Source organism: Urocitellus parryii, chromosome 8 (assembly GCF_045843805.1).
Source record: "Urocitellus parryii isolate mUroPar1 chromosome 8, mUroPar1.hap1, whole genome shotgun sequence".
In the NCBI taxonomy this organism is placed as follows: domain Eukaryota; kingdom Metazoa; phylum Chordata; class Mammalia; order Rodentia; family Sciuridae; genus Urocitellus; species Urocitellus parryii.
Genome location: NC_135538.1, coordinates 35600497 through 35627712, shown reverse-complemented (window position 1 = coordinate 35627712; position 27216 = coordinate 35600497). Strand labels below are relative to the sequence as shown.

The following is a 27216-nucleotide window of genomic DNA, read 5'->3' as shown; positions in this document are numbered from 1 at the left end:
AGGCATAAACTTATAACTCAATATATGAGATTTGAGATGAAGAGTTAGTTTTGCAGCAAAAACAAGTATTAAAGCAAAAAAAGATACATCCAAGAATATTTCACATTCTCTGAATATTTCACATTCTCTTAACAAATAAGATCCAGATAATAAACTCGGGAAACAGAACTTGGAGAAGATGGTTTTCTTTTTAGCCTCACTTCCTTTCTTTCTCAAAACCACACTCACCCTCATATATGGACACAATTAAATTTAGATTCTTTAGTCAATATATTAGCCCTACTAAACTCTCTGAAGACATTTTCCTTTTACTTCATTTGCCTTGCAAACTGGCAGAGAAAGTATTATTATTTATACTTTAAAGATACAAAAACTCTGCAGGCATAGAAAATGGGAGAGAGATCATCAATTGCTCAAGGACAGGGAAAAAAATTTGATACATCTCTTATCTTCTAACCTATCATTTCTCAGGGTCCAAACTAGTAGGCCCTACTGCCAAGAACCTGTGTGGCTAAAGCCAAAGGCATTCTTAGAATCAGTCCTATTTGGGAATTGTCTTATAACACCCAAAATATCAGCTTACATTTGGTGTCAAGAAATGATGGCTGAATAAACAGACATATAGACAAGTCTAAAACTCGAATGTCATCTCTTTCCAAAGGACAATTTCTTCATTCTCTGGAAAAATGTTATTCATTTTCCTATATTCCAACCCTTTAATTAGCTCTTCCTCTTGTCTTCTTTCCTCCTGACTCCCAGATTTTCACATATAAATGTGTTCCAGTTTTCCCATCAGCCATGGTTCTGCAAAAAGGGCATTCTGATAAGACTATATTTTGATTTTTCCAACTGAGAAATTTGAAAGAATAAATTTACCTAATATTATTTTATAAAATGTTAATTTGAAGTTAAACCAGTGGGAACGACAGTTTGAGAAAAAGTGGTTAGAACACAGTTAACTTTATAAAGCAACTCACTAGAACTATTTTAATTTCTTTTATTTTAATTTCATAGGATAAAACTTCCCTTTGGACCAGTAATTGGTAACAACTATTCTTAAGCAAACAAAACAAAGTAAAACAAAAAGCAAGCCTATGTTTTTTGTTTTTTTTTTTCCTGGTAAATGAAGGGCATTCTCATTTATGAGTTAACACTTTCCATACATACATGCTTCAGGGAATTTCCAACCTTCCAACCTCAATTATGTATAGAGGTTGCTTAGTGCTTAACACATTTCAAAATATAGCTCTCAATTCATCAAAACAAGTAGTAAATATGTTGGAGAACTTTTCCTTTCCAGGGTCAGTGTACATATATATGTATGTACTTGTGACTTTAGAAATCCATTTATATGTAAAACATAGATGTAAATACTGAGAACAGGTGGAGTACATTTCAAAATTGAATATAAAATCCAAAGCACATTTATTTATTTTAATTCTTAAATTAGACGTTTGACACCGATACTTCTTCACTGAGAAATGGAAGCAGACTGGTAAGACTGTTTGGTGTAAAAATCCCTAGTAAAAACTTCAGTCCATGAAACACATTCTCATTATTCACTAATTAAAGACTACTTTCATCAGGTTTGATCCTTTGGGGTTTTCTGACATACCTGACCCACAGAATTAAATGTTTCTGACAATTCTTTGGAATATGATTTCTTGTGTACATATAACATTGTAATTTGATAAACTTATCCTGTGATGGTATACTTTTTCTAAAAAATCCAGGTACATTTATTTGAGTTGGGTAAGAGTGCTTTGTCTATCATGATTACAATTCTTGTGCAGAGTTGTTTACCAGTATTCAACATAATTTTTAAACTTGAGTATAGAAGGTTAATCAAATTCTCTAAGTACTTATGATTTGGTGGTTAGTTTCCCTTGATTATGAATTCTCTTCAAAGTCTTTAATAATGACATTTATTATTACTTTTACTACTATCAGAAATATTTTTTCATATAATATGTCTGTATAAATTTATTACTTTGCATACTTTAATCACATGTTTTTCTATGTTCCGTGTCCTACTAGAACAAAAGAACATAAATATCCTATTTAAAATCATTCAAGCTTAGAAGATTCATTAAGGGAAATACAAGCAATAGCCCCTAAGTGAGCATTTTCTATTTTCCTCAAGGAGAGCAAAAATCTATTATAGTGGTTGTACCCATGAGCCCTGTTTATAATTTATGTATATAAATAAAGACAATGTGGAACAACTTCTTTCAGAAATGCTTTCCTTTACCATAAATTTTTTTATCTGCCAAAGGAAATTCAGAGAATTCCCAGGGTCCTATAGTTAAAAGCAGCATAATTCTTTTGTATAGTGAAAAAAACCCTACAAATTTCATATTTATTTAGTAATTTTATGAGATGATTTTTTTTGGGGGGGGCACAAGTAGCTAAGGTACCTTTATAAATTTTAAAGTTACACTAATTTATTTTAAAAAATTAGAACTACCCAGACATGGTGGTAATCACATCAGTAATCCCATTAGCTCAGGAGGCTGAAGCACAGGATTGAAAGTTCAGCCAGCACTGGGGAGCTGGGAGCAGTGCCACACGCCTGTGATCCTAGTTTGGGAGGTTGAAACAGGAGGATTGTAAGTTAAAAACCAGCCTCAGCAATGGCAAGGCACTAATCAACTCAGTATGACCCTGTATCTAAAATAAAATACAAAAATAAGGTGGGGGATGTGGCTTAGTTGTCGAGTGACACTGAGTTCAATCCCTGGTACAAAAAAAACAAAAAAAACAAAAAAAAAAACCCACAACCAAAAAAACTCTATTCTAATTGTAATTACTGGGATCAAAACAAAATTATTCTTCAAGCTTCATTATGGACATTAGAAATAAAAGCCTCTAAATACAGCATGTTATGTGATCACATAGCATCTGTAGAGACATAATCACTCAAATCCTGAGAATTCTCCTTGTATTCAAGGAGAATTAATCTGCTCTTCCTTTATCAGTCTAAGTTCTGAAATCTTGCTCATATTTCACATTGTAATCATTTCTTAAACCTTATACAATCAGTTATGTAGTTCCCCATATTACCAAGAACAGGATTTACAGATTTTAATAAGCACTTTTCCCCTCTTATTTTACATGACCTCTTAAAAAGCATTTGCCATTCTTGTCGATTCCATTCTCCTAGCAATACTTTTCCCTGGGTTGTCTTCTAGTTTTCTTAAAACCCTGGCTTCTTCTTTACAAATCACCTTTTTTGAGTCCCTCCTTGTTTACCCAGCCCTTAAAAGCAGGTACCTCTGAGATCCTCAAGGACCTCAGATTCTTGACACTGTTTGCCACACTTTCCAGCTTCATGATCTTAAACACTTTCATTAGTTGAGTTATCATCCATGCTGATTAATCTCAAAGCAATACATCTTTAACAAACAGCTCCTACTTGAACTTCTGGCACATGTTGTCATCTGATTACTATGTCTTCCCTTCAATGTATGACAGCTGCCTTACATTCACTATGTCCAAAACTGAACTCACACTTTTCTCATACCTATTTTTCTAGTTCCTCTTCTTTCGGTAAATAAAACAATTATCCATGGTGGTTCAAACCCGAATAATCCTCCCTCCTCTCTTTATCTCTAGAAATAACATATAAGTTATCATTTGATTTCAGATTCTTTGAAAGTGAAAGAGGATACTCGATAAACATGACAGGCAACAACTGGAGTTTTCCTGTGCAAACATGGTCACTTTACTTCTCCTTATCATGCAATTAGTTACAAAGAACTCCTACTTCTGAATATGGTGTCTATATTTTTCTATGCCCGTTCCTACTACTTTACCTCAGGTCAACATCTTCTCTTACCCAGACCATACAACAGCTGCCTATATTTCTCCCTGACTACACTTCATCTATTTTACATCAAAACCCACATAGCATTTCTAATACTTCAATAGGATGGTAACACTCCAATGGTTAGAGTGCTCCAGTAGCTTCCCATGGTTAAGATAAAGTCCACAAAAGCAGGAATTATGTTTGTTTTGTTTATCACTGCATTTCTATAAAATCTTGAAAAGAAGCAATGGTACAAAAATAATAGTTGAATAAATAGAAGAATGACACTAATCCTCCCTACAGTAGATTGTATTGACATTAAAAAAAAATAGTTGCCTTCCTAAAGCACACAAGGATCTCTCTGATCTTATTGTTTTGGATGGTAGCCAAAGATGAACTTGGGACATATATTTTTAAATTGTTCTTGGGCATGTCAACAGTTGATGCTATCTGCTCCCTCACAGAGCTCTTTCCACCATCTGCCACCACCTACCACCAAACCAAAGTACAAGGAAATTCCAGTGTACAACACAAAGGATCTGGGATCGGGAAGGTCCTGTTTTCATTGTTAGCTCCTTCTTTTATTGGAAGAGGTAAATTATTAATTGGACTTTATATCTGAAGAAGTTATTCAGAATAAAGAATTAAAGAGCAAAGATGCTGAAGAACAAGAGAACTAGGCACACACACTTTTCATACAGCAAACATATTGTAGAATGATATTACAAACCAAGCAATATGCCTCTTGGAAAATAATGAAAAATCCAGAAAGTGTCTCATGGGGTAGTGTAATTTTGACCTAGGATTAAAGTGGCTTTGCAAGTCATTGGATCAATTTGAAACTTGTGTATAACATAACCAGATCTTTGGGCAGGCAGTGAAGAGGACCAAAACACTCCTTACTGTACACCACACCCAGAAGGCAATTCTACATCTATTCAGAATTATTTGTTGTATAACAATGTGCAAGTTAGATCTCTTAGAGATGATACCTTTTGTATAAAACAAAATAATAAAAGCACCTATATTATACACCTTTTAGAAATATTGAGTAACATAATGATGTGAAAAATTCTTATAACTGAAGCACTTAGGAGAGAAGTACTAGTAAATCAACCTGGGTAAATGTGACCTAGAGGTTAGCCCTCTGGGTCCATCATATAAAAATGAAAACCTGTGATCAGGGTAACTGACATTACTGAAGAACTGCTTTAAAAAATCTTAGCAGTCTATCACATAAATATATAATGATGGGTTTTGTAAAGTACATGTTATTAATTAAATAGTCTGCTACCTTGGATGCCTGAGCCTTACGGGCATCTTGAAGTATTTATTATTTAACTCAATCATCCTTTGAAGTCATTTTGCTTCAGCACCTCATATGATCTCATGAAACCTGTCCACCCTTGGATTGCTGACTATAAAAAAAGGGTCAATCAGAGATTTATATTGGTGAAATAAGAAAAGAGCTATATGTCACACTTTTTGTCTTAACAATAGCTGAAAAATAATTTATTCTTGTTTAGTAATAAAATTTTGGTGAAAATTTTTGAGAATAGACTTTAAACAACTATGACATAAAAGTATAGATCAATATTATAAGTGCTTAAAATTAATTTCACATTGCTTAAGGCATCTCTTTCTAGTCTTAGGTTCTCTAAATTTGCTTTGGTTTTAAAATTACGGCTCAAAATAGTACATAAAATTCTGAAAATAAATGATAGAAATAATTTTAAAAAGTAACATCTTTTAATAATATATTTAAAGGTCAAAAAATGTGGACAATATTATCTTACTTCATAGTAATTTAAGGACATATATTTTATTGCTCATATAATTTTTTCATCAGATTTTTCATTTAGTTAAATGTATTCAGTTGGGTAAAACAGAAACTGTGTTGTCTTCCTTATTAAACACAGTGGAGTTTATTTTCTAACTATCTCTGAAATTTGTCATGGATTCTTGTTCTTTTACTGCATTCAAGACTCAATTATTTTGATTTTTTTCACTAACCCTCCTGCTTCCTATATTGGTCTCCTCAGATTTAGATCATATTTTGGTACCAGGATGAGTTTTCTAAAATGCAAATGTAATTAAATACTTTAACTGCTTCAATTTCAAGATGAAAAGGCAAAAGTTTTAACATCTAAGGCTTTTAAAAATCAGACTCCAATCAACCTTTTCAACCTCATATATTGACAATTCTTTAGGGTATCTATCATATATCCTAATTATTTAGAATAGTCTACCCATTCCCAAGTAATCAAATCCTGCCCAGTCTATATCAGGGGCTGCTAAACTATGGCTCCTGGGTTATATCCAGTCCATTTGGACTAAAACAAAGATGTGGATAGCCAATTTTATAAGATAAGGATTAATTGCTACCATTTTATATTTCCAACGGCAGGATATGTAAACCCCATTTAACTTACATCTTAACACTTTGTATCATCAGACTTCTTCATGTCAATTTAGTGGTAGAAAATGAAATCTAATAAGCATTTGACTACAACTAAAATGATTTTTGAGGGACTTGGAATATTTCTATCTGTTCTCTGAAATGCTTAGTAACTTTCTTTTCCCTATTTTGTTCTTATTTTTTTTCTTTTGATTTTACATCTGGATACTAGTTATTGGTCAGTTATTTATATTGCTAATACTTTTTTCCTATTGCATGGTACAGGAAGGGAAAATACCTATCCTTTTAACCTCCCAAAATCATGGCTAGGACCTTTATAACAAAAGAGAGATTAATAGGAAAAAAGGATAAAAAATTATTTATTGTAAATTTTATGAGATATGGGAGCCTTCATAAGGATATGAAGTCTCAAAGCCACAGTTAAACCTTTGTTTTTTATATCAGGATTGATGAATGGTGGACAGCCATAGAGAAAGAAATGACAGAACATATTGGTATAAGGTTAGGAAACAGGATAGATAGCAAAGCCAGATTGTTCAGATTGTTTCCTCTCATCTTCAGAGATAAAGACTCAATTTTACTCTAGGAAAGGTACTTTTCATATGAGGGTCTTAAGGAAGAGTACTTTTCATATGAGAGTCTTATGATCAGTGGGAAAATCAGAAAATCCTTCCTAGTTTTTATAGCTTGCTTCAGGGGAAAAGGGCAGGTTAAGGTCAAAGAGATCCTCTTACTTCTGTCATTTTTCTCAAATTATTTTCAACTTAAAATATTTAAGATGCCAAGGTTCCATATTTGGGGGATAATGAATGTATCTTGAATTCTATCAGTGGCTTCTCTTCTCACTTTATGGTATACTGGTGAATGAATAGCATTTTTATTTTTAATGAAATCAAATACATCCATCTTTTTGTAAGGCTACTGTTTATTGTTTAATAAGTCCTTTTCCATCTTGAATTCATAATTTTTTTTTCATTTTTCTCTGAAAAATTTAAAACTGTGCATTTCATATTTAATTCTGTATCAATGTAGAATTTCTTTCTGAGCATGATGTATAGTAAGAAGTATTTCAAGTCCTCTACTCTTCCTATGTAAATATTAGTTATCTGTGTAAAATATATAAATTGATTCAAGGATTTATAGGACTACTTCTGTCCTATATCAAAATTACATAATTGCATGAGTCCCTTTCTGAATTTTCCATTATTTTCATGCAGCATATCTATTTAATGCTGATATTACATGGTTTTATTTACCATATGTCTATAATGTGTTGTTATATATGAAAGGAATGAAACCATGTACATGATTTCTTGAGCATATTAGCTCCTCTTAATATTTTACTCTGCATAACCTTTTCAAATCTAAAGTCCAACTAATAATTTATCTCTTTACTTTAGTCAAATCTTTTATTAACTCTACCCAAAGAGTTATTTTTAAACTTGGGCAACTATGTTTTTCTTTCCTGTGAAGTTCTATTTATTTCTTGGTAAATGACTATTTGTTTAGTTATTCCTAATAGCATCTCGATAATCTTAACGATCTATACTTTATTTCTTTGTTTTGTATGTCGCTATTTTATATATCATTGTTGGCAGTCCCACTACCTGCAGTCCTGTGAGGATTTAGATCTGTTGCTTCTGCTAACTCTCACAGTGAATTACTTTCAAGAAAGCTTGGTGACCTTTGATTGTGAGTTAATTGCTTTCTGTTAGTCTGTAGGAATCCTACAGGCCTAAATGGATTTTGCTTTCATCTAAAACAAAATTTGCATTTTCTTCTACCAGTAGCTATGAGGCAATATGGGACTCAGACCATCTCTGCCAGCTCTGTGTGGCAGTCTCAGGCTAGGCTACTTTCTTAGGAACAGCTCCAAGATCAGTGTTGTCAGGGCAATATATTTTAGTATCTCCCCTTTGGGACTACAAAACCTTATTTGTTTCTTTTTATTTTGATTGATTTTTTAAAAATAAATGACAGCAGAATGCATTACAATTCTTATTACACATATAGAACACAATTTTTCATATCTCTTTTGTATACTTGTATACAAAGTATCTTCACACCAATGTGTGTCTTCATACATGTACTTTGGATAATGATGTACATCACATTCTACCATCTTTGCTAGTGCCCTGCCCCTCCCTTTCCCTCTCACTCCTCTGTCCTATCTAGAGTTCCTCTATTCCTCCCATGCTCCCTCTCCCTACACCACTGTGAGTCAGGCACCTTATATCAGAGAAAACATTTGGCATTTGTTTTTGGGGGGGCAGATTGGCTAACCTCTTTCTCTCTGTTGCTCACCTTCCTCAGCTTCAGTCACACTTTTCCCCCTTTGTTCTATGCTTTCTTTCCTCCCTCCCTCTCTCCTTTCTTCCTTCCTCTCACTCCCTCCTCTCTCTCCCTCCCTCCCTGTCTCTTTCCTTCCTTCCTTTGGTCCCTTCTTTTTTCCTCTTGCAGAATAGTGAGTCTTTGGAGGTCTTTCCTTGCTTGCTGTGGGTGCAGCAGTATATCTAAAGATGAGTCCAATCCAGGGTAGAACTATGGTGCTGAGATCTTCCAAGCACCTAATCTACTAGGTTGCAAGAACTGTAAGTCAGGTTATGAAATTTTACTTTCTTTATTTTTCCCAAGATTTTATCTATAATTAACTCTCATCTCTAAACACTAGTTAATTATTTTTCCATAACCTACAAATAAAACTGTATTGCATGTAGTTTCAGAAGATCTGCAAAGTACATGGTGAGGACAGAAACATAACCTCCTTCATATTTTCATTTCATTTTACTTTTTGTGGTGCTGGGGATTAAATCAAGGGCCTTGACATGTTAGGCAAGTACTCTACCATTGAGTTATGTTTCCTCGATGTTTTAGTCAGCTTTTTCACTGCTGTGACTAAAGGACCCTACCAGTACAATTATAGAGGAGGAGGAGTTTATTTGAGGGCTCATGGTTTCAGAGTTCTTAGTCCATAGAAGGCTAGCTCCATTTCTTGGGCTCCAGGTGAGGTTGAATGAACATCATGATGGAGTGTATGACAGAGAGAGAAGCAGCTCACATCATGGTGATTATGAAGCAAACAGAGAGACTCCACTCTCCAGATACAAATATATAGCCAAAGGCATGCTCCAATTCTCATATCCTTCAGCCACAACCTACCACTTCAATTAATCCTATCAGTGAAAACTGATTGGACTAAAACATAACTCGATCATTTCTCCTTTAAAACTTCTTGCATCATCTCACACGTGAGCTTTTGGGGAACACCTCACATCCAAACCATAACACTGGCCCTCATTCATCTTTTTTTATGTCTAATGATTTACACAGATCAACACAATGCAAAATGTTTGTCTTGCAAATATATAAATAACAAGAGAAAATGCTTAAAATTTGTCAAGGTGTGTAACTTATATAAGGGCAAACATCAACTACAAGATATTGTTAGAAGCTTTAACATTTCTGAAATAATATATTAGGGTGGAATCAACTATTCTGCTAAAACAAAACTATTAATCTGGTTTGAATTCCAGCTTTGGTCACTTGTCAGGTGACCTAGGATAAGTTTTTTAACCACTGTTCTTCATTGGTAAAATGGAGATGAATAATTACACCTATCTTTTAGGTAGAATGTAAAAATTAAACGTGTTAAAATATGCAAAGAGCTCAGAGCAATACCTGGTACTCCACTTAATAAGGAGGCCTCAGTTAAGTGTTAGGGTGTATAACATGAAATTCAAATACAATCCCTTTCCACATCTTGATTTTTGAACCACAGGTATTATGACTTCAAATAAGCATCACTAGATGGACAAAAATTTGGTTTCTAAATATACAGGGATATTACCTTATATTCAACACTGGACACATATTGATTGAATATTTAGGTAAAAACACTGTACAAGGCAAAAAAAAAAAAAACCCAAACGATTTTCCTTTACAAGATATGTAATCTAAAAGTAGAGATTGTGGTGAGTACTCAAATGACTGTAGTGGTTCACAGATTATGACAAGTACTATATAAGGGGCACAGTCCCCTTGCACAGGAAATGGTATTATATCTGGATGGTTGATATCTGAACCACTTCTTAAAGGCATTCAACATACAAACCAAACAATGAAAAACAACTTCAGAGAAGTTTAGTGGTCTATTCATGTTCATACCATTATTTTTTTTTTTGCCAAATTAAAACTGTAGCTTATGCTTCATGACCTCCCATGTGTCACGTGGGAGAAATATGATTAGTAGGGAGAAATATGATTAGTCACCTACAGGTAATTTTCACCACTATTAAAATAAATTAAGAAAAAAAAAGAGGGAGGCAGGGGAATGCAATGAAGCTGTCAAACTCAACCTCTAAGAAAGAAAGAAGTTGAAGAGATAGAGATACAAACAAATGGGCAGTTGATCACACCAAATCCTTTCAGGAGAAAAAGTATACTTAGATGGATGAATTGCATATGGGAGGGAACTTGGAGAAAGTCATGAAAGCAAATTTATAAAGGAAAACATGCTCCATGCCCCATCTTAAGCCTACAAAGAAGGAGGTATTTTGTGTATGTGTGTGTTGTTTTCTCCCTTACATTAATTAAAGCAAGCAGTGGTAATCCAGAGCATGCGTTGGGCACATTTTAAGACTCTGAAGAATCATCCTAAACAAGACAGAGCAGATATGTTGTGAAACAATGATGAACAAGCAAACAAACATCACTTGATACTGAAGAGTCATATACCAAGAATTAAAACAGGAAGATAACAGAATGAGAACAAGCCCTTGGATGACCTCATCAAATTTGGACAGAAGACCGTTCAGAAGAAGATATGAAAGATGGGGAAGCTTTTTACTTACATGTGGAACAATGTATTATAACAATAGCAAAGTTGCTCTTCGTGCTTTGTCTATGTACTAGGAATTAAAGGGAGTTCAAAAATTATGGAGCTGTTTAGTTAATTAACAAGATTTCCTTTGTCTCAAGGAACAAAGGAGATTAAAAAATAATAATTCCACTTTTATGTTTTGGGGAAGTCAAATAATAGCATGATGTACTCCTAGGGAACAATATCTCTTCCATAATAATGATATAGATATAGGAAAGGAAGAGGGAAGTTCAAGTGATAAGCAACTATATCTTTCACTTATAAATTATTATGTGTGGGACATAAGTGTAATAGCCTGTTAAGAGTAAAATGGGTTCAGCTGAAGATTACCAGAAAATAAGCTAAATAAAATGAATAATGCTGAATCATGTACCTACACACAGCGTGTATAACAGAGTAAACTATGAGAAAACTAAATGTAAGCCCTAAAGCAAAATGTTTACAAAATGGTAAATGTGAATATATGGAAATGTTAGAGGAAAAAAGCATTATGTTAATATCAGACATATTTTTTCCTCTCCCAAACTGTAGGATCAGAAAAGCCTCTTCCTCAGGGAAAATTTGGAATATTAAAATCTAGGCACTGCATGTAATTAAAAGGCAAATGCACTTGACATTTTTGTTGGCACAAACTCAGAATGCCAGATCTGGGCCAGTCATCCAAACATGCCATTCAAAGCACAAATGCTAGGGGGTGGGGGACTCACATGTATTTGAATGTATTATAATTTGAATATTAACGAAATAAATAGAAATCAAACAAAACCTTTAATAGTACTCAGATTATAAGGATGTGATATGATCTAAAATAATAAAGATGACCAACCTTTTAATCCATTTGCAGTGTTCTTATTTTTTAAATCAAAGGGTTGAGACTGGCTGCTTTTCTTTGGCTGCTTTTAGTTATGAATTCTATTTTCATTTTGAGCAGGTCATTTTCCACCAAGGATTAGATAATTCATTAATCTGGCATATCTCAGGAGAACACACAACATGGTTTAAATCATATTAATAGAGGTTGCAATGCAATTTTCACAGGTGTTTATTTACTAAATTAGAGACTGCCTTAATATTGGACAGAGGAGCCAGATTAAAAATGATTTTATTTGAGTTACAGCTGTTCTGAGAAAATTTAGTATAAAGTCTAAATTATTAATAAATATTCTGGGATTTGAGATGGGTTTTTAATCCTAAAATATCTTTTTTGCTGTGGGTGAATGAATAGATTGGAGTCATATTTTTTAAATGGAGCCTGAATGTCCCAAATTATCTAATGACTACATTTCACAATTTCTAAATCTCGAAATATCAAACACATACTTGTATCCAAGAAATTTTAATGGATTACATTTTGTCCCTTTGAGATAATAAGCATGTTTTTTTTTTTTTAATACTCAAAGCCTTCCTCTTGTCTGAATAGGACCCTTTCAATATAAGAAACTACCATCTGTTCCATGAAGTCTTTCCTAACCTTTCAATGCTACCTTGATTTTCTGAATTTCTATGCCCTTGTTGGTTTTGTTTCTTATCTGTACTCTAAATTAAAAAGAGCAAGGCTTTTTGAGGTTACTTCTAACGTGTGTGTGTGTGTGTGTGTGTGTGTATTTAGGGAAGTTATATAACTTCTTTCAATGTCAATTATTTCACTTATAAAAATGGGAAAATAATATTCTTTCATACATACACTGTATATTAAATTAAAAAAAATGTTGAAGAAAGGTCAAAGAGGTCTATTTCCTCTGTTTCCTATGTCTGTTTTCTTTGAGGGTACACACCAATAAGCATTTTTACTCTCTAGCAAAGAGAAAGGATTCAGGAAATATCTGATCAACAGATCCCTCACTTTACATTAGAATTTTGGTGTAATTTGCCACTGTTTGGAAAATAGAGTTGTACAGTACAGATGCAAATAGGCTATTAACCTTTTGCCTACTATCGCCCAAGCTACAGTATTTGTTATAAATTAGTTCTTAGAAGATGTTAAGTGTCTGTCAATGGTGCCTTCAGTGTTCTCAAACTTTGAGCGATATCCTTTTCTTGGTAAAATCACAGACTTTTTTTCTTATCTTTCTTCCTTCGTAAAAAAAAAATAATAATAATTTTTTCAGTTTTGCAAATATATAAATTAGTCTTTAAGTCTTTCATTTCCTTCTTTTCATGTCTTTTTGCTTTCATTTCCTCTAGCTAAAGTCCATTATGTTTGTTTCATATTTCCTTTCTGCATCATATTAGATCTGTGAGATGTCTCCAAATAACCTAATTTGGTCTGCAGAAAACCAGAGCAATAGTATGGAGAGGCGCCTCCTGGAGGCCCCTCCCATTCCCCTGCTCACACACTGTACACTGTGGTTTCTATGCTGCATTTATGGTGGGATGAACTGGCAAAACTCTACCTGCTGCTCTCATCAGCAGCAGAGTCGAAAGAATTCAATCCAAATTGGCATATGAAATTCAGCCCTGTCCATCTCTGATAGCAAAATGAATGAGCACTGACAACTAGTATTATTTCTCTTGAGAACAGGCAGTTTGCAGGTATAGTGAACTGAGCCCAATGTTTCTTTTGCATGGTAGTGGGTACATTGACCTGCTAAGGGAGAAGGAGAATGAGTAGGACTGATTTTGCTAAATGATGAGGCCCAAATCATGCCAAAATATCCTATACTGAGCTCAGATTACATTATATTCAAAGAAAAATAACTTATTCTTAACTCTGCAAGGTATCCTTATTCCCACAGGGGACAGGGTAAAGGGCACTAATAAACACAACCCTTGCCACAAATGAAACTGCAATTGGAATTAGGATTCCTCTAATCCTGATATTATAATTCATTCAATTTGTCTTCCTAACATCCCCTGACCTGACCCACAGATCTGAAGAAACACAACATCTGACCAACATCTGAGGGCTCCAATTTGTAACATGAAAATTCCAAAGTGTGACTATTCTTTTGAAAGAACATCTGCTGGGTTCTGACAGAATTGGAACTCTGCAGATTTTCAGGGTAGTCCTAAGAGGGGGGGTCTAGGGACAGAAGAAGGGAGTATCCTTAAAGAAAACCTCTTTTGGAAGATGTAAGTATAGAAAGATGGTTCCCCAACTGGTAAAAATCACAGGACATATTTAGTTAGATCAGTTAAAACTCTCAAACTTATTCCTTCTCCACTACTGTGGACTTCTGCAGCTTTCTTTCTGGACAGGGTATGAACTTGAATATCTATTTTATAGTTTGAACTGTTTGGTCTTATGGGAAAAAATGAGGCGGGTTCATGGCTAGGAAAGAACTGACCTGATCTGCTCCATTTTTTTTTTTTTTTTTTTTTGTGTGTGTGTGTGTGTGTGTGTGAATCTAGAAAGCTGCCTGGCTCTTAAAGTAGATAAGCAAACCATGACATTATGAATCTTCTTATTTGGGGGAATATTTTTAATGAAAAGAAAAAAATATATTGTTCCCTATTGTAATCTTTCAGTTAGAATAAATGTATAAATTAAATTCAGCATCAGTTAGGAAGAGTAATAATTTAAATTTTTCATAGTGTATGAAATTAGAACTATCTGTTAACTAATATTTGAGAATGACTAGATTTTACAGAGAATTCTAGACTGCACATCACAGTATGAATAAAGGGTTTTGATTGCTTTATAGAGATGAATGAAGAGACCCACTTTTGTATAGGAATAGAGAGGTTGCCCAGCCATATCAGTGTTCTAGTTAAGAACCGGAAGGAAGCTGCGAGCAGAGGCACATTCCTATAATCCCAACAGCTAGGGAGGCTAAGAAAGGAGGATCACAAATTCAAAGCCATCCTCAGCAATGGCAAGGTACTAAGCAACTCAGTGAGACCCATCGGTTACCAATCTTGAAATGGAAACCAGCTCCCTTCCATACAGAGCTGCAAGCGACCTTCCTCTACTTGGTATGATTTGAATGTTTCCACCAAAATTCTGTTGAAATCCCCGTTGCCAAGTATTAAGAGGGTAAGTGAAAACTTAATCTGACTATGGTTTTTGTAGATGGGAACTTTGGGAAGTAATTAGAATCAGAGGAGGCCTTGACCCAAATTAACACATTTGTTGTATGTCAACATATGATTTTCTGTGCTGCTTTGGGACTCAACAGAGTCTCTGCAACAAGAAAACACTCACCAGATGTAGCACCTTTGTCCTGGGCCTCCAGAACCATGAGACCAAGAAGCCTTCATTCTTTATAAATTATTGCCATTGGTGTTCAGTTATAGCAACAGAAAAATGGCCTAAGACCACCACTCTTTATGATGTAAAGACCCTCTCAACATTCACTAACTTCTGGCCTTGAATAGTCCAGTTTTGTCCTTTAAACTTCTCTGGAAGCTAGGTTCACAGTCCCTCCTAACATTATTTTTTAGTAGTCACATTAGTTTCACCACTGAATTTGTCTCTCACATGTCCCTTACTCTGCTATGGTTTCCCACTAAAACTCTGCTGGGAGCTGGATGCAGTAGTGCATGCCTGTAATCCCAATGGCTGGGCAGGGCGGAGGCGAGGCAGGAGGATCAGGAGTTCCAAGCCAGCCTCAGCAAAAGCAAGGTAAGACAACTCAGTGAGACCCTGTCTCTAAATAAAATACAAAATAAGGCTGGGGATGTGGCTCAGTGGTCACGTGCCCCTGAATTCAATCCTCAGTATCCCCTCAAAGAAAAAAACAAAAACAACAAAAAACTCTGCTGAGAAGTAGTATTTCCAAGATGATGATAAAAGAGATGCAGAATCACTTTTCATCTAGTATATTTTTAAACAGAACTACTTTATTTTTAAATTTTTAACTTTAATAGAGAACTTCTGTAGAACAATCAGATAATTTGCAGATTTTAGTCTGTCCATTTGTATTATTTTGTTTTCTCAAATAGTCATTAACCTACTCTTGTAGTTCAAAGCTACATAAATATTCAGAGTCAAAATAGTAACTTAATCCTTTAAGCATATAACATTTCAACCTATATGAACACACTAAAATAATTCCTGTTAAGAGTTGGGTAAACATCTGTATAAATCTTATCCCAAAATAATCCCACATACTTTGGTTAACTGAAAGTCTAAGTACATGAGTATAACCATTTGCACTGTAACAGATGATGTTGTCAGTGTAAGATTATGTTGCTATGGCATCAGCAAACCATGATTTCATGAAATCCCTTGTTTACCAGGAATATTTTTAAGGAAAAAGATAAAATTGTTGGTTGCCTATTATATATTTACATTTATAAGAAATGTAAATGCAATATCAAAAAGGAAAGTTAATGCTAACATTTTGTTAGTGTACAAAACCAGAACCACATTTAATTAATCTCCGATAACATACAGAATTTGGCAGTAGATCCCGCAGCACCAGTGGTATAGTTCTGCAATTCATTAACATGCACCAATACAAAGCACATGAGAGAATAAAACACAAACTCTAATATTTACTTTTTCATCTAAGGTCATGCAGAGTGTTAGTTTATTTTGCAGCATAATAAGTATATCTTTGACATATGAGGAATACATTCTACAAAGCTGACAGAATTTGCTAGTCTTTTTAAATTAGATTATCTCAAGCTATTCCTAAATCTCCAACAAATGGTGAAACACAGTTTTGCATTCTGCATGTATGAACTTGGCTGACAACAAAGATTTGCATAAGATACTCTCTCCCTCTGAGGCCAAGTTTTGTTTTCCTTCATTAGTGTGTATGAATTCATATTCCAAAGTCTCAGAGTCAGACAGATTGTTTTCTCCAACTTTTGTTATATCAAAGTTATTTAAAATGAACCTCAAAGGATACAATTCATTCTTATAAATCCTCTGCTAAATTGCCTACTTTATAGAGAAAGAATAAGCAAACACATTTACATGAAGATGAAAATCAATGGTTTGCAGATTAGAAAACTCTGGTTTTATCCCAGTTCAATAAGGTAAAATGCTGACTGAAAAACTGCACCTCAGAGAAAAGGTCATAGAATTGTTTTCTATGTAGATATTAGCTCCCCATGGCCACTGGGGGAAAAAAATACCACAAATTCGGTCATGAAAATAACACATTTATTATAATTCTGAGAACCAGACTTTCAAAGGCAGCATAGCTGTACCCAAACTAAAGTGTTGCTAGAGTCACCTTCCCCTGTCAAGGTTCTTTACTCAGTATCCTCCTCAGTAAAGACATCTCCTTGAAAGGAAATATTCACAGCTTCCAGGAATTGGGACCTGACACTTTTAGACAGCCATTATTCAGCCTATATAATTTCCAGTGTATTTCAAACAATGTTTTCAAGGTTCGTGCTTTAAGTACTGAAGAATACCATGAGGTCTATGTGATAGGAGATCTGATTGATGGTATTGCAAGGTCATGTACAAAGGAAGGCAAAAATCATCCAATCCATGTTTGAGAAATATGGGTGGGCAGGTCTCCTTCTCATTTCCCACTGTCACCTGTGTTTGCTGGAAACAGAAATTCTTGTCATTCTCCTCTCTTCCACACCAAGTACCTGCCGTAGAAGGGCCTGAAACTTGGTTCTATTTTATTTTTGTTCTCTTTGTTCATGGGTTGAATGGCCTCTTCTTTAAATCAAGTAAAAACATAATCCCATTGTGATAGCTGTGTCCCAAGAGCTAAAGAGCTATGTTTGGAAAAGGGATGAGAATCACTCTCTAAAGCATAAAAAACTTGAGACAGGAAAAACTGCTGTGAGATCTGGAACAAGTGACTTTTTATTTTTTGTTTTGAGACTTCTGATCTTTAAAATGAGATCAGTAATTCTTGTGCTCTGAGTTGGTTTCCAAGATTATCAAATATATATTTAAAGTACCTAGAAATCCCTGGCACATAGCAGGGACTTAGTATACAATTATCAGTATTACTTTGAGTGAGTGAGAAGTTATTGACATATAACATTAATTCTTGACAAAAATTACAGAATTTTGAAAAATAAAATATTCTTTTTATATAGTGTGTCTTACATAATTTTTGTTGTTGTTGCTCGTTTCTTTGCTTATGATGGAACAGAGACTTAGAGTAGTTGATTAGGTTTTGCTCATTTTGTGTCACTTTCCTTCCTACTGTGATAAGTAGAAGAAAACATCATAGTAAAATTGTGATTGACCTAGCTCTCTAACCAGTGTCCCATTCCTTCACTTTGCATTTTTAAATCTGCTTGGTAAATATTTTTAAGTACCTGCTGTACTACCTGAAGAGGCAGGTTTAAGTCTGACCCAAACTCTTTTCTCAGAAAGCCTGCACACTGGAATAGGAGGCAGACCTTAAATAAATTATAACTAATTTCAATGCCACTCAGGGGAAAGGCAATTTAGATCTTTTTCAGACTTGACTTGTATTTCACAGTGCTTAGAAACCTTTGCGATTCTAGATGGACCTTAACATCTATCTCATAATTTTCTCCAAGCACCTGTTCTCCAGCTAACATACACTTACCCTGGCAAGAGAAGAGAGTACCTATCACTACTGGATGACTATTTACTTACTTGCCACTTCTTGGATTAATGGATGCATCAATCCTTTCAAAAGAAGACTCTTCTACCATGTTTCCCCCTAGGCAATTGTTTGCCCATCTAACCAACAGGCATCTATTTCCTGGTATGAATTAATTCATTCGCTGAAGAAATATATATGTAGGGCAATAATATAAGTTACATGAAATGTGACCTCATGAAATGAATAAGGCAGAACCCACATTCAAATAATTCAGTCTTTCGGGAAATTGGGTGCCTAAAAGTCAAACTGACCTTTAAATTTTTTTTTCATAGCTTCTTCTGTTGAATGACTAATTATTTAGGAGGTTCATAAATGCCGAGTTCTTCTAATATATTATTGCAATTAACTTTCACACATACTTCTGCAGCCGCTGTATTTCCTTTCAGAGTTAAGGATGAGGATGCAGAGGTGGGTATCAACACTTTCCCCCACTACTCTGCAGTGGCTCCCTTACTGCGGTTTCCAACTCAAGTCCTACTCACCCCAATCTACCAGCAGCCTTAAGATGTGCATTTTTAGGACCTAAATATGATCTCATAATTGTCCTGTTCAAAAGCATGCAAATCCTTCAGGGAAAATAAAAATGGAATGTAAATTATAGCAAACACACAATTTATAACCATATTTAGTCACTTAAAATGAATGCATACAATAAGGTAGAAAGAGTTCAGGATAAAACAGTAACTACAAACAACTGCAAACTAGTCACTGCAGTGTAAGATATATGGGAGCAAAGACAAAATGACAATAGTTGTTTTAGATATTATTTCAGAACACAACACTTTTTAATGTTACTAAATTTTTGAAATTAAAGGACGGGAGAAGATAAATTCTTTAAATCATTGTTGATAGTTACCTTGCAAAGTAAAGTCAATCTTGAGTCCTTTCATAACTCAGTAGAAAAATATCTTTCAGCCTAATTTCTTACTCATTTTCTACATAATTTTCTGGAACATTCATTCTGCTAGCTTTCATGACTACATAGTTTGGTTCATGCTGTTACCTATGTGGATATGGCCACTGTCCCCTCTTCAGTGCCATTATTTATGGAATGATGTTAAATGTCCAGACACATTGCAAAAATTATTAGCTCCTCTATCAGGCTTTCCTACTGAACACAATTTATTAAGAGTGTGGACTTTTTCATTCATTGCTAATATTTTATTAGTGCTTAGTACAGGACATGAAGTAGAGAATAGGTATGAAAACATTAAATATTTTTTATAAACTTTCTTAAGTGAGAACATTGTTTTGATGTGATACTTTTGATGCTTTGGATTCATTAGAATATGAAATGGATTCCATTTTGACATTATAATTATCCTACTCCCTGATTCTGCCACATTTCTAATTCTTCAGTGAACTAAGAATTAAGTTTCAAAGCAAGGTTAGAATGGTGCTGGACTACTATTGCCTCCATTATGCAGCTATTAATGGGAGTACTTGGCCAACTGAAGGTCAACTTTCCTACTTTGCTGACTCTTCATAAAGCTTGTGAGCACCATGTTCCAGATGCAGAATGAGAATGAAAGTTAAAGGAAGTCAGAATCTATGTCCTTAAAGTTATCACTGTCTTAGTTTAGGCTCCCTAGAGGCAGAGCCTGAGACAAGGATTTGTGTTCACATGATTTATTAAGGAGTACACTCAAGTGAAAAAGAGAGAAAAGAAAGAAACATGATATGAAGAAGAGTCGGGAAAGTCATCTTGGGTGGTTCAACATCAACCTGATCTCATGGAAGCTCCAACTGCCTCAAAGTTGACTCCACCTTTAAATGAGTGACCTGAATTTTGTACTCTTCATGCCAGTTAGTCATTGGCTAGAGCTGATAGGGTTGGGAGGTAGGTGAATAAGAGTGGTCAAAAAAGAAAAAAAAAATGCTTTTCTGCTATAATTTGGAGACATTAATAGCTAACACAGCAACTGAAATTTCTACAAGTTTGGTAAAAAAAAATCTGACATGAGCCCTCAAAGCAATGGAAGTCATGCAAAACACAACACTCAAGTGATAACATAAGGGTTTTGTAAGAAGAATGTGAAGCAGAAAGAAAAGAGACACTCTTTGAAAGATAAAAAAACATAAGATTTATTACTTAAGCAGCAGTGTTTCTAGTGCAACCAGCAGTAGTTCATATTTATCTCTATACCCTGACATTATCTGGAGAAGGACTTTAAAACCGGATTCTTACAGTAGGTGACTATGTTACGGGAGACATGGATGTTTCTAAGTGCCAATTTCTAGCTGAACATCTTGAAATTGCATCCTTGGATTATTTTAATCTCATCAAATCCTTCATATATGTGACTCAAGCTGAAAAAGGCAGGCTGCTTTATTTTCATAGAAGTCTTACAGAGCTGAACCAGTAGTGACTGGGTTATTATTTTTAAAAGCAGCCCAGTCACTGTACAAAGCATGTGCATATCAGGTTTACTTTTTATTTCCCTAAGTCAGAAATCAAGTTCAAGAAGACTTTTAAGCTGTTCATGAAAAGATTCTCCTCAAAAGTTACTAAAATGTCATTTATCACTGGATACTCTAAACCTTTCACTTGGAAATTATTATGAACATCTAGATATTGCATGACTGAGTCATAGGATTCATCTTCATCCCCTGTGAATTTTTAGAAAGAGACTTATTAGGTCCAATGGAATACAATAATTGTTATGATAGATAAAATGAAACAAAATGAACTTCAAGTTTGAAAGAAATGTTGGAGCCTATCACATCAGTGAAATTTTTATTAGAAATGGAAATTTTCTATGAAAATGAAAATCAAATCAAGGAGAAATAAAATTATATATGAAATAAATGAAAGGGCAGATATAGTAGTTGAAGTAGAAATAATGGAAACCAAGATTTAAATGCCCTTACTTTCTCTTGCCCTATTTGAAAACCACTCATTCAACTGGATTTATAATTTAGGCAGCCTAGGTGATTTGGCCACGGCTACACACTGGGTTTGTATAACCTAGGTACTCTGCGGCCTGAGACAGTTTTTTTGTTTTGTTTTGTTTTTTAAATCTACAGTTAAATAAAAGATTCCTGCTCTTTGAAACTCCTGGGAAAGAAAAAACAGAAATGATACAAGTGGTGTAAGACAAATGCCAAATAAATGCCATGTAATCAATGCTAGGGATTCAAAAGAGTGGGATATGTGAAATAGAATCCCACTGAATCATTCTCATAAGAAATTGATGAGAAATTTTGATATCTATGTAAAATATCTAACTGTTCTGTGTCAGAATAGGCCATGGTAATTATCTTTTTTTTTCTTGTTTTTCTTGTTGTAGCTAATGACAAAATCCAAGTAATAAAAAGCTCAATTCCATGTTTTTAGATTATCTATGTTCTTATTTCCAAAGAACCTACCACCCCCAATTTATTTTACAAACAAAATTGCTTAAGCTTGACCTTATTTTCTCTTCTCTTTTTTAAAGACTTTTATTTTATAGATCCTCAACTAATTTGAGACATCTGAAAAAACTGACATAAAGATGTATCATCTCCTACTTTCTTTCCTGCACCTTAAATGTCCAGTGACTCGTCCAAATTAGCATTCTCAGTCTCCCCATGTCTTTTTCTGCACCTTTCTCCAAGGTCCCCCAGTTGTGACAGCTACCAAGCTATACATGTGGCAGGCTTCAGCAAGCCATTATGCAGCAGTCACACAGAAAGGACCCTCTGTGGATGGCTGATGTTGTGTGGGCTGATCTCAAAGTCTTGTCTGATTTAGACTTATCACCTGTTCCTAATGTCCAGCTTCTGCATAATGCAAACTGTTGTGGCTTTCTATGGCTTCTCCCTCTCATGCTTGAACTCCCTATATTCCCTGTGTCCTGACTTAGTCTTCTCCCCTAGTCAAAGTTGGTCTATTGGTTTTGGCCCCATCTCACCCTCCTGCTTCTGGGTTTCTCTGTGCTGTTTTTTCCAACCCCTTGTGATTTTCTTCTTTCTACCTTCTGATTCTATGTGAACCATGCTGCTTCTCCTGAGTCTAGTGTATCATGTAATTTAGATCATTAACAGGAGGTTGGCTCTTTTGTTATATGTTTGCAAGGGCTACTGTCCTAACAGATTCATCTAGTCATAATTTTAAGAGAGTGAGTTTAAGCTCTAATGACATGCAAGTCAAGAAATGATCAACCAAATATAGCTCATTATTTATAATAGCTTAACAACCTATTAATTGATTGCAAGTAGATTATAAAAAATCAAGTAAGCACCAAATATAAATAGTCAATTTAACAATTGGCAAAAACATTCCCCATTTTTAGAAGGATTAAAAAGGTTCAATAATTCCATTTTTCAAGTGTTTAAAGGCTTCTAAACTTTGGTGGGTTCAGCATTTTTAATATTCTAGTTCAATCCCATGAATAAAGGCATTAGAAACATCTGCCACAAGTAGAAACCTGGTTACTACTTGTGAAATAACCGCCATGTGACGAGCAAAGGCACTTGGTACTATGTTACCTGGATGTGACCCCAGATCGTATTCCTTTGGATGATAAATACTTTCAAAATTCAATCTTGATAACCCATAAGTATTCTGTGCACTAGTGCCAGGCTTCCTTCCCCGGGAGGAAGAAGCTGAATTTTCATCTGAACAACAAATGGGAAGGTGAATGAAAAAAATATGGGGATGTTGGAAATGGAGGTGGGGTGGGGTAGATGTGGAGAAGCCAGGGAAAAAAAAAAAAACACATTTCTGGTAGTTCAAAACTGCTTCCAGTTGTTCATACTCCCTGAGGAGCAATGTGGAAAAGCACTACTAATTTTGGTACAGAAGGATAGCACTTGGGGCCTGGCACAGATGGCAGAATTATGATTTCAGTCTGACAGTAGATGTTGCTGGGGAATGTCAGGGGACATTGAGGGACAAAACAATAGAAGAAGAAGACAGTTGTTAAAGTTTCATTTCCAGCTGACAGGGCTCTCTTTCCTAAGAGTTTAGGACTACATTAAACTCACAGGATCATAGGTATCTTGAACTTGTCACCTTGCCAGATTTCTGAGGATTTCAGAACAGTGTATGTCTGCTATTACTGCATGAAGAAAATTGTTTTATTTTACTGAAATACCAACTTAGAAATTAAATTAAATGGTAAGTCTACATTTAATGAAAGAATTTTCTATGAAGAGGTAAAATTGGGCATTAAAGATCAATTTCACAGTCAGCAATACTATAGTATACAACATTGGGTGTGATTAGCGTCCTGTGAATGCCCAAGAGTATTTGAACTTCTCAAATATCATCCACCTTCATATAAAATGAAGTACTGCTCTACTATTAGGACAGTTCCTTGAGTATAGACTGGTCCACAACTATAAGCCAGGCCTCTGATGAACAGCTATTTAGACTAAAACATAGTTAAAATTATCATTTTTTTATACAAAGGAAAATGAATTTTTAAAAATCAGCAGAAAAATATAGGGGATAGTTAAATGATGAAACCTATAAACTTCTCCTATTTGCAGAAATAATCTGATGATCAAGTTTTGAAAAGCAGCATTTCAATCACCAAAGTGTTTAATACAAGCTTCCCTTTAGTAAGACAAAAAATCAGTAAAATATTAATTGATGAAATATATTTGCATGGTTAACAAGTTGTATTAATTCTCATTCATTCATACATACAATTTGTATGATAATATTAAATATCCAGAGTTGTATGAAGTAAATACTTCGATTTAGAGACTGATTCAAAAGTCAAACAAAGTTTCAAATTCTGTGAAATCTAAAGTCCTTTTACATTATTAAACAGGACTAAAATATTAGTTTTGTAACTCATAATCCCGTTTTGGAGATGGAGTAGTTGGGTCAGATATTTTTTGTTTTGTTTTTTATTTGAAGAAACAGGGTAGGTAATCAGAAGTAGGTACAAATGTTTTGGTGACTGAAACCTGAATTGGAGTTATATAAAGTATACACATCCTTAGTAAATATTTGTGGATTAATTGAATGAAATATTTAAATCAAAGTGAAAGATGTGTTAAACCTGCACACATCTGAAGTAATATTACTTTTTTTTATAGCAATGTCAGAAAAACACATTAACAAGGAGAAAGATCCAAGTGACACAGACACAGAAATTTTCAAACTGTTTAATGTTGTTTGTACTAGTTAAAGAAAATTCAGGAAGTGCTCATTTTCTGCTGCTAATATTAATATTGTCTTTCCATTCAAAGGGCATTGCCTATTAAAGCAATTATACTAATTTTCTTTTTTGTAAAACAATTACTGAATCCTTCAGTGCTTTCTACTGATCTCACATGGAGAAAATATGACAACATGTTAATGATACAATATTGCTAAAGTTAGAATTTTATTTTATTATCTTCCACCTGAAGATGTACTCATTAAAATAATCATACCAAGTATAGACATGTGTGGGCATTAAATTGGGGGAAAAAAGAGAAAAAAAAGTTCTATGACTATAAGTGCTCATGGAGGATTGACTCCATAACCTTCCTAGAGCAACACAACAGAGGTAGTTATCAAAACTAAGACTTGGTATTGGGATAGATTCTATAGCATGGATCTCAGTGATTTCTGGAGCTAAACAACCATTACAGCTGAGGCTCCACGATATTTAGTTGGAAGAAGGCAGGCCTGATAGACAACCTCAGATGTGCAGTTGTTGCATTCTGTGATCTGAAAAGCAGTGGCACAGAGTATTGCCTTTGTCTCCTAAGGTGATTGTGTCCCATCATTTAGGTAATATGTTCATGTTATTTTATTTCCTGTGGCTCTTTTACATTAAAGTTAGAAAATTTGTTTACCTTTTGAAATTAATTATAAATTATATTGGCATGTGGAATGGATTGTGGTCCATGATAGTAAAGAGGGTCTTAGAAACAGTAGTTACATTTGGGATCTGTAAAACTGGACAACCTCTGTTCCACTGGTTTGAATCAAAATAAGAACAAACAGAGGCACAGGCAACTAAGGCTTGGCCAAGGGCTGTGAGAGAAAGAATCCAACAGAGGCCTGGAGTTATATAAGAATTTATACTCCATGATAGCTACATCATGTTCCTCAGAGCAGCTACCTTTGGGAGAGGCTTTAGAGACAAATGTTTAATCTTTTTTAAGGAACCAAACTGGAAGAGAGTTGCTAGCAATAGAACTAGCATAGAATAGTAATTTTAGAAGTAAGAAATTACAACAACAATAAAAAAATTGTTAAGATGTGATAATTATTAGCCATAAACAAGAGACAAAACAACTTACATTTATAGGATAATGGAAAGACAAAGAAAGAATGTAGAAAAATGACGAGGAATGAGTGCCTAAAAGTTAGCACACATCTTATTCTTGTTTGTATTCTTGAGACTGTCAACACACAACACAGGACATTGCAAATACTTAATAAAATAGGAAATTGAAATAAATAAGGAAATGAAATAATTTATAAGAATGACAAAAAGTAGATATATCAAACAATGATAAAGGATGCTTGGAAAATACTACAGATCAACCCTAATCCTTTTGACTCTGAATGACATGATTTGTCAGTCTCCTCCCTAATTCATTTTTGGTTATATTTGGAAGACAGCCATGCTAACTGTGCTGCCACCATACTCCTCCCCTTTTATTTTATACTACTCAAGATTATTCTTCCTCTTCTCAGTAAGCAGGCCTGCACATTTGATCTTCAGACCTATTTCTCTGTCCAATAGATTCTCTTTGGGAGAAAAAAGAGACATAATATACTAAGTCATTTAATTCATCCCAGTTTTAAAAATTAAATGGGATTAATTACATAACAGGGTAAATTTGAAACTCAAGTGTCCTATCCTGATGCTCCTTTACTTCCTGCAGAAAAGATAAATTAGATCATTTTCTGATATGCTGAAGATGGGCAACTGTTCCCATGAACAGAATGAAACCAAAACAATATGCAAATGTGGGGTAAACCAGTCTTCTGAGAGAGTTACTGAACAAAGCTCTCTAGAACCTCCTAGAACATTTGTCTATCAAAATTCAAGAATGCATACCTTAAAATAGTATTTAGAAATAAAATTTATAATGTATTATTCACTTAAAATTAATGCATTCAGGAAATAGTCTAACAGGATTTTGCTACGTATGTATTTCAAAGAAGTCTTGGTTAAAGAAAGAAAAATGGAAAGTCGGTAGATTTAAAATATCTGCAAAAATCACTTTGGCATTATTTAGTTAATAACTATCTTGTTTGTGACAATTGATTGGGGGATGCACACATTACTGGTTATTTTCTAAAAAAAAAAGTAATGCATTTGGCAACTGTGAACATACTTCTTTGGATCTTTCTCTCTCTATAAAATTTGACATTATTTTTTTCTGATTTTTAAAATAATTATGATATTGACAGTAAATCTGAATTTTGGCTATATGAAAATTCCATGTGGTTTTAACACTGATTTCCAAAGCCATATGTTCTTTGTCAACAAACAAGATATACATCTTATATGTTTCACAGCAATGTGAGACAGAGATATCATTATATTGAACACTGAAAAAGACTTCTATCAAAACATCTGGTAAACAGAAGTCAAACTGAACTTAGCTAGTGATGTGCATATTTTTCTAAGTTTTCTTCAACCTGTTATATATCTTTGAAGAGATG

General features: G+C 34.4%; 1 protein-coding gene across 8 annotated transcripts in view; it reads right to left on the bottom strand.

The window, feature by feature from the left end:
* Ptprk (protein tyrosine phosphatase receptor type K) overlaps positions 1–27216 on the bottom strand; it is a 527087-nt gene that overhangs the window by 45487 nt on the left and 454384 nt on the right. The window lies entirely within an intron of this gene.